The sequence below is a fragment of the Lucilia sericata genome, unplaced genomic scaffold (genome assembly GCF_015586225.1).
Source record: "Lucilia sericata isolate MDLA Ls3-8-SP2 unplaced genomic scaffold, ASM1558622v1 Contig001683F_arrow, whole genome shotgun sequence".
In the NCBI taxonomy this organism is placed as follows: Eukaryota; Metazoa; Arthropoda; class Insecta; order Diptera; family Calliphoridae; genus Lucilia; species Lucilia sericata.
In genome coordinates, this window is record NW_023995593.1 from 19,132 (window position 1) to 33,145 (window position 14,014).

Consider the following 14,014-nt stretch of genomic DNA (forward strand, 5'->3'; position numbering starts at 1 on the left):
AGGCAGGGTTCTTATAATATTTTAGACTCATTTTAATTGTATGAATTGAAATTTTATTTTGTATCCGTTTTAAATATAAAGATCTATTAGTAATCTGAATTCTTAAATGAAATAGCAAAAGTGCTTGTAGGCAAAGAAATGAGATTACGTTCACTTTGTTTCTCAACAGATGATGATTTTTTAGTCTAGTCTATAGTCTATTCTATAGTCCAGTGTATAGTCTAGTATATAGTCTAGTGTATAATCTACTGTATAGGCTAGTCTATAGTCTAGTCTATAGTCTAGTGTATAGTCTAGTGTATAGTGTAGTCTATAGTTAGTCTATAGTCTAGTCTATAGTCTATAGTTAGTGTATATGTCTATAGTCTATCAGTCTACAGTCTAGTCTATAGCCTAGTCTATAGTCTAGTCTATAGTCTAGTCTATAGTCTAGTCTATAGTCTAGTCTATAGTCTAGTCTATAGTCTAGTCTATAGTCTAGTCTATAGTCTAGTCTATAGTCTAGTCTATAGTCTAGTCTATAGTCTAGTCTATAGTCTAGTCTATAGTCTAGTCTATAGTCTAGTCTATAGTCTAGTCTATAGTCTAGTCTATAGTCTAGTCTATAGTCTAGTCTATAGTCTAGTCTATAGTCTAGTCTATAGTCTAGTCTATAGTCTAGTCTATAGTCTAGTCTATAGTCTAGTCATAGTCTAGTCTATAGTCTAGTCTATAGTCTAGTCTATAGTCTAGTCTATAGTCTAGTCTATAGTCTAGTCTATAGTCTAGTCTATAGTCTAGTCTATAGTCTAGTCTATAGTCTAGTCTATAGTCTAGTCTATAGTCTAGTCTATAGTCTAGTCTATAGTCTAGTCTATAGTCTAGTCTATAGTCTAGTCTATAGTCTAGTCTATAGTCTAGTCTATAGTCTAGTCTATAGTCTAGTCTATAGTCTAGTCTATAGTCTAGTCTATAGTCTAGTCTATAGTCTAGTCTATAGTCTAGTCTATAGTCTAGTCTATAGTCTAGTCTATAGTCTAGTCTATAGTCTAGTCTATAGTCTAGTCTATAGTCTAGTCTATAGTCTAGTCTATAGTCTAGTCTATAGTCTAGTCTAGTCTAGTCTATAGTCTAGTCTATAGTCTAGTCTATAGTCTAGTCTATAGTCTAGTCTATAGTCTAGTCTATAGTCTAGTCTATAGTCTAGTCTATAGTCTAGTCTTAGTCTAGTCTATAGTCTAGTCTATAGTCTAGTCTATAGTCTAGTCTATAGTCGTCTATCTCTAGTCTATAGTCTAGTCTATAGTCTAGTTATAGTCTAGTCTATAGTCTAGTCTATAGTCTAGTCTATAGTCTAGTCTATAGTCTAGTCTATAGTCTAGTCTATAGTCTAGTCTATAGTCTAGTCTATAGTCTAGTCTATAGTCTAGTCTATAGTCTAGTCTATAGTCTAGTCTATAGTCTAGTCTATAGTCTAGTCTATAGTCTAGTCTATAGTCTAGTCTATAGTCTAGTCTATAGTCTAGTCTATAGTCTAGTCTTAGTCTAGTCTATAGTCTAGTCTATAGTCTAGTCTATAGTCTAGTCTATAGTCTAGTCTATAGTCTAGTCTATAGTCTAGTCTATAGTCTAGTCTATAGTCTAGTCTATAGTCTAGTCTATAGTCTAGTCTATAGTCTAGTCTATAGTCTAGTCTATAGTCTAGTCTATAGTCTAGTCTATAGTCTAGTCTATAGTCTAGTCTAGTCTAGTCTATAGTCTAGTCTATAGTCTAGTCTATAGTCTAGTCTATAGTCTAGTCTATAGTCTAGTCTATAGTCTAGTCTATAGTCTAGTCTATAGTCTAGTCTATAGTCTAGTCTATAGTCTAGTCTATAGTCTAGTCTATAGTCTAGTCTATAGTCTAGTCTATAGTCTAGTCTATAGTCTAGTCTATAGTCTAGTCTATAGTCTAGTCTATAGTCTAGTCTAGTCTAGTCTATAGTCTAGTCTATAGTCTAGTCTATAGTCTAGTCTATAGTCTAGTCTATAGTCTAGTCTATAGTCTAGTCTATAGTCTAGTCTATAGTCTAGTCTATAGTCTAGTCTAGTCTATAGTCTAGTCTAGTCTAGTCTATAGTCTAGTCTAGTCTAGTCTAGTCTATAGTCTAGTCTATCTATAGTCTAGTCTAGTCTCTAGTCTAGTCTAGTCTATAGTCTAGTCTATAGTCTAGTCTAGTCTATAGTCTAGTCTAGTCTATAGTCTAGTCTATAGTCTAGTCTATAGTCTAGTCTATAGTCTAGTCTATAGTCTAGTCTATAGTCTAGTCTATAGTCTAGTCTATAGTCTAGTCTATAGTCTAGTCTATAGTCTAGTCTATAGTCTAGTCTATAGTCTAGTCTATAGTCTAGTCTATAGTCTAGTCTATAGTCTAGTCTATAGTCTAGTCTATAGTCTAGTCTATAGTCTAGTCTATAGTCTAGTCTATAGTCTAGTCTATAGTCTAGTCTATAGTCTAGTCTATAGTCTAGTCTATAGTCTAGTCTATAGTCTAGTCTATAGTCTAGTCTATAGTCTAGTCTATAGTCTAGTCTAGTCTATAGTCTAGTCATAGTCTAGTCTATAGTCTAATCTATAGTCTGTCTATAGTCTGGTCTATATTCTAGTCTATTGTCTAGTCTGTAGTCTAGTCTATAGTCTAGTCTATAGTCTAGTCTATAGTCTAGTCTATAGTCTAGTCTATAGTCTAGTCTATAGTCTAGTCTATAGTCTAGTCTATAGTCTAGTCTATAGTCTAGTCTATAGTCTAGTCTATAGTCTAGTCTATAGTCTAGTCTATAGTCTAGTCTATAGTCTAGTCTATAGTCTAGTCTATAGTCTAGTCTATAGTCTAGTCTATAGTCTAGTCATAGTCTAGTCTATAGTCTAGTCTATAGTCTAGTCTATAGTCTAGTCTATAGTCTAGTCTATAGTCTAGTCTATAGTCTAGTCTATAGTCTAGTCTATAGTCTAGTCTATAGTCTAGTCTATAGTCTAGTCTATAGTCTAGTCTATAGTCTAGTCTATATCTAGTCTATAGTCTAGTCTATAGTCTAGTCTATATTAGTCTATAGTCTAGTCTATAGTCTAGTCTATAGTCTAGTCTATAGTCTAGTCTATAGTCTAGTCTATAGTCTAGTCTATAGTCTAGTCTATAGTCTAGTCTATAGTCTAGTCTATAGTCTAGTCTATAGTCTAGTCTATAGTCTAGTCTATAGTCTAGTCTATAGTCTAGTCAATAGTCTAGTCTATAGTCTAGTCTATAGTCTAGTCTATAGTCTAGTCTATAGTCTAGTCTAGTAGTCTAGTCTATAGTCTAGTCTATAGGTCTAGTCTATAGTCTAGTCTATAGTCTAGTCTATAGTCTAGTCTATAGTCTAGTCTATAGTCTACTCTATAGTCTAGTCTAGTCTAGTCTAGTCTATAGGTCTAGTCTATAGTCTAGTCTATAGTCTAGTCTATAGTCTAGTCTATAGGCTAGTCTATAGTCTAGTCTATAGTCTAGTCTATAGTCTAGTCTATTGTCTATAGTCTAGTCTATTGTCTAGTGTCTCAATTGTCTATTCTGTAAAACGTGCCGATATACAAACATACATAACTATTTCCGTCCAATACTAAATATCATATTCTACTGAATATTAAAATATCAATTCACTTAATGTTTGTTTAGGAAAGTCATTGAACTGAAGTGCAATCTTCATTTCAAAACAAAATAAATCTGAAATTTGAGTGCAAATAATAAATCCCATTATAAATAAGCAAAAAAAAAAAAAAAAACTATATATTTTTTTTTCAAATACTCAAACACAAATTTAGTTATTATTAAAAATAAGCAAAAATAAAAAAAAAATCTATTAAAATATTTAAATGCTGACTCGACACAAATTTATTCATTTATAATTTATTTATAAAGAAACGAAGAATTGTTTGCAAAGAATCATTAGAAATATTCACAAAAAGTCTTTAAAAAGTGTTAAAATTTTAATAACAGTTCCAACAAAATCTTTAATTTTTAAAATTGACAGCTACTTGTCAGTTTTATGATTGCTATTGTTAGCTTTTGCTTTGTTTTTTGATCCATCCACTATGATGCAAAAAAGTATATATTTTTATTATTTATGCGGTACCTTGAACTACTGCGATGTTCACATGAAATTAGATTTTTTTCTGTAAACGTTTTTTCTCTCTCTAATACTTTATTAATACAGCACACCTGACAAATGTTATAATTAAGCAATAAAGTGAGTAGAGGAAGGAAGCGATGGCATTGCATAAATCACTGAAATCACTGGACTATAATCAAGAATATAGTCGCGACTGCAGACAAGACTTAGGTTTAATCTAGACTAGAGTCCAGACCATGGACTACATTATTGTCCAGACTATAGACATTATAGTCCAGACTATAAACATTATAGTTCAGACTATAAACATTATAGTCCAGACTATAGACTACACAATAGTCCAGACTAAAGATTTCACTATAGTCCAGACTATAGACTACACGATAGTCCAGACTATAGACTACACTATAGTCCAGACTATACACTGCACTATAGTCCAGCCTATAGTCCAGACTATAGACTATAATCCAGACTATAGACTACACTATAGTCCAGATTATAGACTTCATTATAGCCCAGACTATAGATTATACTATAGACTCCATAATAGTCCCAGACTATAGACTACACTATAGTCCAGACTATAGACTATACTATAGTCCAGACTATAGACTACACTATAGTCCAGACTATAGACTGTACTATAGTCCAGACTATAGACTATACTATAGTCCAGACTATAGACTATACTATAGTCCAGACTATAGACTATACTATAGTCCAGACTATAGACTATACTATAGTCCAGACTATAGACTATACTATAGTCCAGACTATAGACTATACTTAGTCCAGACTATAGACTATACTTTAGTCCAGACTATAGACTATACTATAGTCCAGACTATAGACTATACTATAGTCCAGACTATAGACTATACTATAGTCCAGACTATAGACTATACTATAGTCCAGACTATAGACTATACTATAGTCCAGACTATAGACTATACTATAGTCCAGACTATAGACTATACTATAGTCCAGATTATAGACTATACTATAGTCCAGACTATAGACTATACTATAGTCCAGACTATAGACTATACTATAGTCCAGACTATAGACTATACTATAGTCCAGACTATAGACTATACTATAGTCCAGACTATAGACTATACTATAGTCCAGACTATAGACTATACTATAGTCCTGACTATAGACTATACTATAGTCCTGACTATAGACTATACTATAGTCCTGACTATAGACTATACTATAGTCCTGACTATAGACTATACTATAGGCCAGACTATAGACTATACTATAGGCCAGACTATAGACTATACTATAGTCCAGACTATAGACTATACTATAGTCCAGACTATAGACTATACTAAAGTCCAGACTATAGTCCAGACTATAGACTATACTATAGTCCAGACTATAGACTATACTATAGTCCAGACTATAGACTATACTATAGTCCAGACTATAGACTATACTATAGTCCAGACTATAGACTATACTATAGTCCAGACTATAGACTATAGTCCAGACTATAGACTATACTATAGTCCAGACTATAGACTATACTATAGTCCAGACTATAGACTATACTATAGTCCAGACTATAGACTATACTATAGTCCAGACTATAGACTATACTATAGTCCAGACTATAGACTATACTATAGTCCAGGCTATAGACTATACTATAGTCCAGACTATAGACTATACTATAGTCAAGACTATAGACTGTACTATAGTCTAGACTATAGACTATACTATAGTCAAGACTATAGACTGTACTATAGTCTAGACTATAGACTATACAATAGTCTAGACTATAGACTATACAATAGTCAAGACTATAGACTGTACTATAGTCTAGACTATAGACTATACTATAGTCTAGACTATAGACTATACTATAGTCTAGACTATAGACTATACTATAGTCTAGACTATAGTCAAATACATTTTTATTTTAAGACACCTTTTTCACTTGCCTTCGTATATGATCATATACTTACACATAAGTATTATGCTCTTTTACATTTTACATGGAAGTTGCCAACATCTTTAGGTGATCTACAATTACGAATATTGATTGACATTAAAGTTCTTTAGTTTTGCCGATATTTAAAGCTACTGTTTGTTTTTATTCTTTCTATCTCTTCATGCTCTTCGTAAGAGTAGTAGTCAGTTGTTGTTGGCCTAAAACACGAATGGTTATGTCAAAGTGGTAATCGATGACAAGAAATCGGCTAAAATCGTCATTTAAATAGTAACGAATGAATGAAATTATTTTACGAAATAAATACAGACTTTTCAGTCAATTGACAACTTCTTTACTCTAGAGGCTGATTACAGTGTAAGACATAAATAGTAGAGGTTTCAGTTGAAACACGTTCTGCGTTGTTCTCTTAATTTTTCGCATAAAGTTTGATATCGTTACGAACACGCGTGATATTGTCAAATGTCATGTAATGTTCAAGAGGAAAGAAAGCAAGCGTCATGTGTAATGTCAGCAGAAATGTCAGTGTCATCTAATGTTGCTATATTTTTATTATTTTTCATTCTATAGTATTGGTGGACATAGTTACAGTTATAGTTGTTGTTCTTGTACCCTACTTACAAATTATTAAAGCAAATTTGCGATAAGTTTTTCTTTTTATAGACGATTTTTGAGACTATAGTCTAGTCTATAGTCTAGTCTATAGTCTAGTCTATAGTCTAGTCTAGTCTATAGTCTAGTCTATAGTCTAGTCTATAGTCTAGTCTATAGTCTAGTCTATAGTCTGTTATAGTCTAGTCTATAGTCTAGTCTATAGTCTAGTCTATAGTCTAGTCTATAGTCTAGTCTATAGTCTAGTCTATAGTATAGTCTATAGTCTAGTCTATAGTCTAGTCTATAGTCTAGTCTATAGTCTAGTCTATAGTCTAGTCTATAGTCTAGTCTATAGTCTAGTCTATAGTCTAGTCTATAGTCTAGTCTATAGTCTAGTCTATAGTCTAGTCTATAGTCTAGTCTATAGTCTAGTCTATAGTCTAGTCTATAGTCTAGTCTATAGTCTAGTCTATAGCTAGTCTATGTCTGTCTATAGTCTAGTCTATAGTCTAGTCTATAGTCTAGTCTATAGTCTAGTCTATAGTCTAGTCTATAGTCTAGTCTATAGTCTAGTCTATAGTCTAGTCTATCTAGTCTATAGTCTATCTATAGTCTAGTCTATAGCTAGTCTATAGTCTAGTCTATAGTCTAGTCTATAGTCTAGTCTATAGTCTAGTCTATAGTCTAGTCTATAGTCTAGTTTATAGTCTAGTCTATAGTCTAGTCTATAGTCTAGTCTATAGTCTAGTCTAGTCTAGTCTATAGTCTAGTCTATAGTCTAGTCTATAGTCTAGTCTATAGTCTAGTCTATAGTCTAGTCTATAGTCTAGTCTATAGTCTAGTATATAGTCTAGTCTATAGTCTAGTCTATAGTCTAGTCTATAGTCTAGTCTATAGTCTAGTCTATAGTCTAGTCTATAGTCTAGTCTATAGTCTAGTCTATAGTCTAGTCTATAGTCTAGTCTATAGTCTAGTCTATAGTCTAGTCTATAGTCTAGTCTATAGTCTAGTCTATAGTCTAGTCTATAGTCTAGTCTATAGTCTAGTCTATAGTCTAGTCTATAGTCTAGTCTATAGTCTAGTCTATAGTCTAGTCTATAGTCTAGTCTATAGTCTAGTCTAGTAGTCTAGTCTAGTCTATAGTCTAGTCTAGTCTAGTCTATAGTCTAGTCCTAAGTCTAGTCTATAGTCTAGTCTAGTAGTCTAGTCTAGTCTATAGTCTAGTCTAGTCTATAGTCTAGTCTATAGTCTAGTCTATAGTCTAGTATAGCCTAGTCTATCGTCTAGACTATAGTCTAGTCTATAGTCTATTCTATAGTCTAGTCTATAGTCTATTCTATAGTCTAGTCTATAGTCTATCCTATAGTCTAGTCTATAGTCTAGTCTATAGTTTAGTCCATAGTCCAGTGTATAGTCTAGTCTCCATTTAAGAGTTTTGTTCGTTTCATTGTAGGGTACCATATAGTCCCGCAAGACCAACATTACTTTCCTGGTTGTTTTTTCTGTTTTTTTGGATTTTTGTCACCAAAAAATAACACACTTGCAACATTGGCAACTTAACTAAAGCCACCAAATTAACATGTTGCCAGCCGTTAGTGAGGCATCGTGTTTGTCACTTGTTAAAGGAATGTTTTATTTTTGTCGTCGTTGTTTTTGTGGTTCCCTGTCCATTGCGCTGGAATTGCGTTACAATCTTGAATAAACATTTCAAAGTTACAGCTACTGTATTTACTTACTACGTACTTGTACTTGTTGTTAGTTCTATCAAACTTTAACAGGAAGATGTCCGATGTTGTTTTCAGCTATTTTTTCCTTGTTCTGTGTTTTTTTTTTGTTGTTTTTCTCGAGGAGATAATCTAAGGAATTAGAGATTAACATTAGTATTGGTGGTGGCTGGACTGTTGCAAGAACATGATTTTTAGCTTCTGGGCAGCATTACTTAATTATAGAAAACATTACTTTTGCAGATATTTCACATTTAGCACGAGTGTATCGCATACAGAGGAGGTGCATCGTGTGTGTGTGTCCATGTGTTCCTGTGGAATGTTTCAGTAGATTAGTGACCGACCAGCGTTCTGGAGTATTTGTTTGTTAGTTGTCACAGCTTGACTTCTGTTGATGTTGCTGTTATTGTTAGTTCAAGCTATTTTGGTAGCCAGCTCTAAGTAGCTGCTGCAGCAATTGCACTTGCACTCCATTGTATGTTTTGTATTTGTTGTTGCCAGTAGTAGTCTGGTCTAGTCTGGAATGTTTTACAATTGTCATTTCTGTCTTAATGGTTGGTCTTGCTTAAACTTTGCTCTGTATTGTCTCTTTCCTTCTGTCCGTCCGTCTGCCGTCCGTAGTCTCTGGAGAGATTCTCAGTGTGAGCAGAATAAGTCAGTTGCATTGCTACTACACACTTGTCTCATGCGGTTTCATTTAATTAAGTTCCAAAATTAATTGCTTCGTAAATGTTGCAATGTGACATGCACCAATTTTTTTCTACTGTTTGCATCGCTACTGTAGCGGAGAGGATGTTATTCGTTTGGATTAATGTTTGTAACGCATAGAAATGTTGGTTGTAGCCTGAGTTTAGATCAAAAAAATCCTAACTCAGAAATATCGACTGTACTACAGACTATATACTGCACTATAGACTTGACTATAGACTAGACTATAGACCAGACTAATGACAAGACTATAGACTAGACTATACACTTGACTATACACTCGACTATACACTAGACTATAGACTAGACTACAGACTAGTCTATAGAGTGGACTATATACTAGACTATAGACTCCCTCCTATACGGTATCATCTCGTCGTACTTTCCGACTTTAATTTCTTACTTATTTGCTGTTGTTGTTGTTCTTGTTGTTGTGATGTTTGTTTGTTGTACTTGTACAACTGCCACCAAATTGGCCACTGAATTTATGAGTTTGTTTACAATTTTAAATTGTCAATTGCATTGGGGATTATAAAACAGCAACAAAACAGAATTTTAATGTTTTATTTATTAATCCAACATACTTACAACTACAACAACTCAGAAAATTTTATGGTCTTAAACTATTTTTTGAAATATGTGGCAATGTTTGCTCATAAATCGTTTACACTTTAGAAACATTGTTAAGTTTAATTAAAAATTCAGTAGATTAGGAAAAATGTTTTACAATATGATCCGCCAAAAGAGCGACTTAAAACATGTTTCTAATTTATAAAGTTAATTTAGTTAATCATTGCTCTCGAGGGGCTAACATAAAGATCAAAAAAAATTCAGATTCAAGGGTAAAAGTAAATTTTGAGAATTTGCTTTAAAAAGCTGTATAGCGCTTCAACTGAATGTTGTCTGTAGTGTAATCTGTAGTCTAGTATATAGTCTAGTCTAGTATACAGTCTTGTCTAAAGTCTAGTCTATAGTCTACTCTGTAGACTATTTTGTAGTCTAGCATAAAGACTAGTTTATAGTCAAGTCTAGCCTATAGACTAGTCTAGTCTAGTCTATTCTAGTCTAGTCTAGTCTAGTCTAGTCTAGTCTAGTCTAGTCTAGTCTAGTCTAGTCTAGTCTAGTCTAGTCTAGTCTAGTCTAGTCTAGTCTAGTCTAGTCTCGTCTAGTCTCGTCTAGTCTAGTCTCGTCTCGTCTAGTCTAGTCTAGTCTAGTCTAGTCTAGTCTAGTCTAGTCTAGTCTAAAGTCTGGTCTACTCCAGTCTAATCTAGACTAGTCTAGTCTATACTGGTCTAGACTTTAGATTATACTAGTCTAAAGTCTATTCTAAAGTCTAGTCTAAAGTTTATTCTAAAGTCTAGTCTAAAGTCTAGTCTAAAATCTAGTCTAAAGTCTAGTCTAAAGTCTAGTCTAAAGTCTAGTCTAAAGTCTAGTCTAAAGTCTAGTCTAAAGTCTACTCTAAAGTCTAGTCTAGTCTAAAGTTTAGTCTAAAGTCTAGTCTATAGTCTAGTCTATAGTCTAGTCTATAGTCTAGTCTATAGTCTAGTCTAAAGTCTAGTCTAAAGTCTAGTCTAAAGTCTAGTCTAAAGTCTAGTCTAAAGTCTAGTCTAAAGTCTAGTCTAAAGTCTAGTCTAAAGTCTAGTCTAAAGTCTAGTCTATAGTCTAGTCTAAAGTCTAGTCTATAGTCTATTCTAAATTCTAGTCTAAAGTATAGTCTAAGGTCTAGTCTAAGGTCTAGTCTAAGGTCTAGTCTAAGGTCTAGTCTATAGTCTAGTCTTAAGTCTAGTCTAAAGTCTAGTCTAAAGTCTAGTCTAAAGTCTAGTCTAAAGTCTAGTCTATAGTCTAGTCTATAGTCTAGTCTATAGTCTAGTCTATAGTCTAGTCTATAGTCTAGTCTATAGTCTAGTCTATAGTCTAGTCTATAGTCTAGTCTATAGTCTAGTCTATCTAGTCTATTCTAGTCTATAGTCTAGTCTATAGTCTAGTCTTTAGTCAGTCTATAGTCTAGTCATAGTCTAGTCTATAGTCTAGTCTATAGTCTAGTCTATAGTCTAGTCTATAGTCTAGTCTATAGTCTAGTCTATAGTCTAGTCCTATAGTCTAGTCTATAGTCTAGTCTATAGTCTAGTTATAGTCTAGTCTATAGCTAGTCTATAGTCTAGTCTATAGCTAGTCCTATAGTCTAGTCTATAGTCTAGTCTATAGTCTAGTCTATAGTTCTATAGTCTAGTCTTAGTCTAGTCTATAGTCTAGTCTATAGTCTAGTCTATAGTCTAGTCTATAGTCTAGTCTATAGTCTAGTCTATAGTCTAGTCTATAGTCTAGTCTATAGTCTAGTCTATAGTCTAGTCTATAGTCTAGTCTATAGTCTAGTCTATAGTCTAGTCTATAGTCTAGTCTATAGTCTAGTCTATAGTCTAGTCTATAGTCTAGTCTATAGTCTAGTCTATAGACTAGTCTATAGTCTAGTCTATAGTCTAGTCTATAGTCTAGTCTATAGTCTAGTCTATAGTCTAGTCTATAGTCTAGTCTATAGTCTAGTCTAGTCTATAGTCTAGTCTAGTCTATAGTCTAGTCTAGTCTATAGTCTAGTCTATAGTCTATAGTCTAGTCTATAGTCTAGTCTATAGTCTAGTATATAGACTAGTCTATAGTCTATAGTCTAGTCTAGTCTATAGACTAGTCTATAGTCTAGTCTATAGTCTAGTCTATAGTCTAGTCTATAGTCTAGTCTATAGTCTAGTCTATAGTCTAGTCTATAGTCTAGTCTATAGTCTAGTCTATAGTCTAGTATATAGTCTAGTATATAGTCTAGTCTATAGTCTAGTCTATAGTCTAGTCTATAGTCTAGTCTATAGTCTAGTCTTAGTCTAGTCTATATTCTAGTCTATAGTCTAGTCTATAGTCTAGTCTATAGTCTAGTCTATAGTCTAGTCTATAGTCTAGTCTATAGTCTAGTCTATAGTCTAGTCTATAGTCTAGTCTATAGTCTAGTCTATAGTCTAGTCTATAGTCTAGTCTATAGTCTAGTCTATAGTCTAGTCTATAGTCTAGTCTATAGTCTAGTCTATAGTCTAGTCTATAGTCTAGTCTATAGTCTAGTCTATAGTCTAGTCTATAGTCTAGTCTATAGTCTAGTCTATAGTCTAGTCTATAGTCTAGTCTATAGTCTAGTCTATAGTCTAGTCTATAGTCTAGTCTATAGTCTAGTCTATAGTCTAGTCTGTAGTCTAGTCTATAGTCTAGTCTCATAGTCTAGTCTTATAGTCCTAGTCTATAGTCTAGTCTATAGTCTAGTCTATTAGTCTAGTCTATAGTCTAGTCTAGTCTGGTCTAGTCATGTATAGTATAGTTAGTCTAGTCTAGTTAGTATAGTCTTATAGGGTTTTCTATTTTATAGTCTAGTCTATAGTCTAGGTCTATAGTCTAGTCTATAGTCTAGTCTATAGTCTAGTCTATAGTCTAGTCTATAGTCTAGTCCTATAGTCTAGTCTATAGCTAGTCTAGTCTTGTCTAGTCTATAGTCTAGTCTATAGTCTAGTCTATAGTCTAGTCTATCGTCTAGTCTAGCTAGTCTATATCGTCTAGCTTATAGTCTAGTCTATAGTCTAGTCTATAGTCTAGTCTTATAGTCTAGTCTATAGTCTAGTCATAGTCTAGTCTATAGTCTATAGTCTAGTCTATAGTCTAGTCTATTAGTCTAGTCTATAGTCTAGTCTTATAGTTCTAGTCTATAGGTCTAGTCTATAGTCTAGTCTATAGGTCTAGTCTATAGTCTAGTCTATAGTCTAGTCTATAGTCTAGTCTATAGTCTCTTCTATAGTCTAGTCTAATAGTCTAGTCTAGTCTAAGTCTATAGTCTAGTCTATAGTATTCTATAGTCTAGTCTATAGTCTAGTCTATAGTCTAGTCTATAGTCTAGTCTAGTCTATAGTCTAGTCTAGTCTAGTCTATAGTCTAGTCTAGTCTAGTCTAGTCTAGTCTAGTCTAGTCTAGTCTAGTCTAGTCTAGTCTAGTCTAGTCTAGTCTAGTCTAGTCTAGTCTAGTCTATAGTCTAGTCTAGTTCTAGTCTAGTCTAGTCTAGTCTATAGTCTAGTCTAGTCTATAGTCTAGTCTAGTAGTCTATAGTCTAGTCTAGTCTAGTCTAGTCTAGTCTATAGTCTAGTCTAGTCTAGTCTAGTCTATAGTCTAGTTTAGTCTAGTCTATAGTCTAGTCTAGTCTATAGTCTAGTCTATAGTCTAGTCTATAGTCTAATCTATAGTCTAGTCTATAGTCTAGTCTATAGTCTTGTATATAGTCTAGTCTATAGTCTAGTCTATAGTCTAGTCTAGTCTAGTCTATAGTCTAGTCTATAGTCTAGTCTATAGTCCTAGTCTATAGTCTAGTCCTATAGTCTAGTCTATAGTCTAGTCTATAGTCTAGTCTATAGTCCTAGTCTATAGTCTAGTCTATAGTCTAGTCTATAGTCTAGTCTATAGTCTAGTCTATAGTCTAGTCTATAGTCTAGTCTATAGTCTAGTCTATAGTCTAGTCTATAGTCCTAGTCTATAGTCTAGTCTATATCTAGTCTATAGTCTAGTCTATAGTCTAGTCTATAGTCTAGTCTATAGTCTAGTCTAATAGTCTAGTCTATAGTCTAGTCTATATCTAGTCTATAGTCTAGTCTATAGCTAGTCTATAGTCTAGTCTATAGTCTAGTCTATAGTCTAGTCTATAGTCTAGTCTATAGTCTAGTCTATAGTCTAGTCTATAGTCTAGTCTATAGTCTAGTCTATAGTCTAGTCTATAGTCTAGTCTATAGTCTAGTCTATAGTCTAGTCTATAGTCCTAGTCTATAGTCTAGTCTATGTCTAGTCTATAGTCTAGTCTATAGTCTAGTCTATAGTCTAGTCTAGTCTAGTCTAT